The sequence below is a fragment of the Sorex fumeus genome, unplaced genomic scaffold (genome assembly GCF_029834395.1).
Source record: "Sorex fumeus unplaced genomic scaffold, SorFum_2.1 ptg000151l, whole genome shotgun sequence".
Classification (NCBI taxonomy): Eukaryota; Metazoa; Chordata; class Mammalia; order Eulipotyphla; family Soricidae; genus Sorex; species Sorex fumeus.
The window spans coordinates 4,458,831-4,463,200 of NW_026606208.1; positions in this window are offsets into that span (position 1 = coordinate 4,458,831).

The following is a 4,370-nucleotide window of genomic DNA, read 5'->3' on the forward strand; positions in this document are numbered from 1 at the left end:
AAAAACCCCATAATTTAAAACAGTTAAAACCACAATAAAAAACAGTTGGTAGCCTTTTTCACATTTAAACATAAGCAAGTGGATATATATTGTTTTGCTTGTAGTGATTATATGTAAGTAGCCAGAGAACATGGAAAATTTAACTTTTATGCTTAAATTTCTTAATGTGATTTTTATTTATGTTTTAGAAATTACATTGCCCTTTGTGATACCAAGTGATGTTGTGGTTCCCTTGTATTACCATTGTCACTTAAAGTTCACACTCATTGCTTGATGAGAAAACAACTCTATAAAAAAAAGGCTATCGGGACAAACAAGAATTTTCCCAAGAATAATATTTTGATGGTTCATAAAGTACTAAAATTAGCCACTCTCCTTTTATATTTTAATAGTGGAAAATGAAAAAGCTACCAATGTCCAAACAAAATCTAGAATTTAGTAGCAATTTATTAATGTTGGCTTCTTAGTTTTAAAAGAATATATCCCAGTAATGTCAGATTATAAAATGTATTTGGCATTTACTAGAATTTTCCGTATGATTGTTTCAATTTTTGACATTTTAAATTTTTTCTGAAATAAAAATTTTACTAAAAATTTGGTTGTGTGTGGTAATTAATATTTTGAAGAAGTGTAAAATTGTTTCCCTAAAACAGTCATTTAAGCCAATGTTACCTCGATAATAGTATCTATGATTATGTATAAAACTTTAGGCACACTAAAATCATTGCTTTAAGAAATATGAACTACAACATTTCTAAAACATGTAAGTATTTATTGTCAGTTATAGAAAGATATTCTTAGTGATATAGTATCTCACTACAATTTGTTGGACTTTTTTAGGATTTCCTTCAAAAATGCTCAAACACTATTGCTTTGTGGTAGTTTTAGATTTTTTTCAATTGCTCATTCTTGGTCGCCTTTTCTGTATTCATCTACTAAAGAAAAGACTATCACAGACTTTTTTTTGGTCTCAAATCTTGATTTGATAATATACGATAAAAAAAAGTCTATGCTTTAACTTCAAGGACAGGAAATAGCATTATTTCAATGAAACCATTTTCTATCCATGTTAAAAATATGTCAAAAATAGCAACAGAAACTCCTGTATCTGTATACACGTTCCTGAAGGCATGTATCATTGTGGACTCAAAAGAAAAGAACTGAAGGTAGAAGAACCAAGTCAGAATTAAAGACAATTTCAACACCCATACCACAGGCTTATGATAAAAATATTAAGTATTATTTGTCTTTTATCAAATTTATTTTTGATTGAATCACTATGAGATACACAGTTACAAAGTTATTCGTGATTGGGTTTCAGTCATAGAATGTTCCAACACCCATCCCTTCACCAGTGCACATTGTCCAACCACCAATGTCCCCAGTTTCCCCTGCCATCTCCCCCAAGCCTGCCTCTGATTCCTCTCTCTCTCTCTCTCTTTCTCTCTCCCTCTCCTTATCTATCCCTTTAAGATAGATATCTTAAAGCACTCAGTTCTTTTACAGAATGATCATTTCCAACTATTATTGCACAGTGGTCCTTTCAAACATACCACCAGAAAAGAAAATAATACTCAATAGATCAGATTAGTAAAATTGATAAGGTTAGGTGTCATTCATCTAGAAAGTGTTCAACTGATACATCAGTTGATAGTTTGGACATGGGACCACACCTCTGAACTCAAGCAAAGTCCATGATCTAGAGTTAGGGACCTTATAATGGGGGGAAATGAATTCTAAGTGGTAGTTGGTATAAAGAATGATTGAAAAATACTTTACCATCATCTTGGAGATATTTGTGTGTCTCCATCAGTGAAGACGCTGTAAGTGGGGACACAACGCAGCCCAGAGGTCGCCACTGTGCCCTTAGTTCTTTTTTTTTTTTTTAATTTTCTTCCCTTTTTTTTTCTTTTTTTATTAGTGAAACACCATGAGGTACAGTTATAGGCTTACAAATTTTGTGCTTGGGTTTCAGTTATACAATGATCAAGTGCCCATCCCTCCACCAGTGCCCATCATCCATCACCAGGGGTCCCAGCATCCCCCCCCCTCATTCCCCCCATCCCATCCTGCCTCTGTGGCAGGGCATTCCCCCTTGTTCTCTCTCTTCTTTTGGGTACTGTGTTTTGCAAGAGAGGCATTGAGTGGCAATCATGTTTGGTCTATAGACTACTTTTAACATGCTTCTCCCACCCTGGGAGGGTCCTCACAACACCCTTCATTTGGTGCTCTCTTCTCTATCTGAGCTTCCTTTTCACCTAGAACGTGTGGCTGGCCTTCCATTCATGGAGCAAAATTCCTGGTACTAATCTCAGCCATTCCTGGGTGTTAGTCTCCCTTTTTGTTGCTTTATATTCCCCAGATGAATGCAAACTTTTAAAGCCCTTCTTCCGCAGTTCCTTCTGTTATTCCTGTATCTCTGCTTCCTTTAGGCGCTCCCTGCCTTCCTGTTAGTAGCTAGAGTTTACCTGTTATTCTCACTGGTCCAAGTACCCCATTTGTGTTTTCTGTCTCCTTCGTGGACCCGGTGGCCTGACTACCTGGTGTCTCTACACTAGGGAGGATGTGGAAGAGACTCGAGGCCTCAAATGAAGGCTGACCTAACCCACAGGTCAAGTGAAAGCAGCTGCTGATAAAAATGCTTGGCCATAATTTATCATTTAACACTGCAGGATATGATTGTAGTTGGTGGCCGGAATAACCACGCACTAAAGAGGCGCTAATGTTAGTATCCAGATAATATCAGGTCAGGTCAGAACCTTTTGTAAGTTCTTTGAAATACAACACCCCACCCCACACCTCACTGCACAGTGACGTTTTTCAAGAAGATGGGTGTTTTTGGTTTCTTTGGGGGGGGCATCCCCTGCAGTGCTCTGAGATCATGCAGCTTCAGGGGGCTGGACTTGAGGCTCTTGCATCAAAATGTGTGTGCCAACCCTTTGAGCTCTCCTCACCCAGGCTTTGTAAACCGACTTCCCCTGGATGCTCTAAGTTGGTATACAAGTTCTCTGTGGCATTTCTTTTTTAATTACTTGCATTCATTTATTGGGCAATAATCTATGCATTTAAGAAATATATTTTGGGTTTTCTAGATCAGTGTTTCTGAACTGGGGGGCTAATGCCGCCCTGTGGGTCTCCAGGATATTCCATTTTGCGAAAAATCATATTTATGGGGGCCATGATGTGAGAATAGGGGACTACTTGATAGGGCGCAGGTGGGCACAAGCAGGAAACAAAATTAGAATGGAGTTACGTTCAGGAAAGGGTTGAGAAACACTGAAGTAGATATTTACGTTATAACCACTACCATAGTTTACGAGTGGGTTGGTACTGAGAGGCATTACTTTGATGGGGGAATACTAATGAAGAAGGACAGAAACAGATCCTAGAGAGAAAATTTACAAAACAAAGAACAGTTCAAATAATATCCAAGAAGGCTTTGTGACTTTTGTTTTCAGTGGAATAAAGTGACCTGAGATATTAACAGAAACAAATTTGAATAAATATACGGAAGTATATAGGTACTCTGTTCCCAAAAGAATCGATCACAAGGTAATCAGGACAACTTTCAAGTTAAAGCAATAATTCTGTTCCACAAAGACTGTCGGAGGTCACCCGCAAGGAGATGCACTCTTATTTGGCTCCAAACTCCATCCCTTTAATGTTCTCAAGATGCAGACAGTGATTTTTATTGACAATTGTCCATCATGATTCAACCCCTCTCCCCTTCTGAACGAGGAACACTCTTCAGATGCCTTGTGACAATATTACTAATAAGGGTGTGGCTGTGTCCTGCTCAGAAAGGAGTCTGTCTGGACCCTGGCCTGGCTTCTTTGAGGAAGTTCCACCCACACAGAGAGCCTCCCTTGTTCCTCCTCTGTCAAACAGGAGTGTCAGGAGCAACTCAACCACCCCTCATCTCATGCCTCTTACCTGCAGTGTAACCCAGCTCTTATGCCACATTTGTTCCTTGGGATTTATTCCTGTGGGCAAGTGTTTTGACTTGACGCTGTCTCAGAATCATGACAGGCTGCCCGGTGTCTCCAGGGCAGAATGGGAGTGACGGGCCACGTTGGGAGCAGTCTGGCTGACAATACGGTCAGAATCTGAATGTAAGCACCATAAACACCGTGAGAACCCAGCTCGCTCTTGGCATTTATGGGAACTCTCCTGGGTGGGGTGTTTGCCATCCAGTACAGAACAAACATCTCTGTTTCCCCTGGGACAGGCGCAGCGTGTCTGGGTTCCACTCTCCTCTTGAACAAGCAGAAATCCCACTTGGAGATGCTAGTGGCCAGGACTGAGGTGGGGCAAAGAGGGGCTTTATCTGAAGGCTGCAAAGTCGAGAGAGAAGAGGGATGGGAAACACT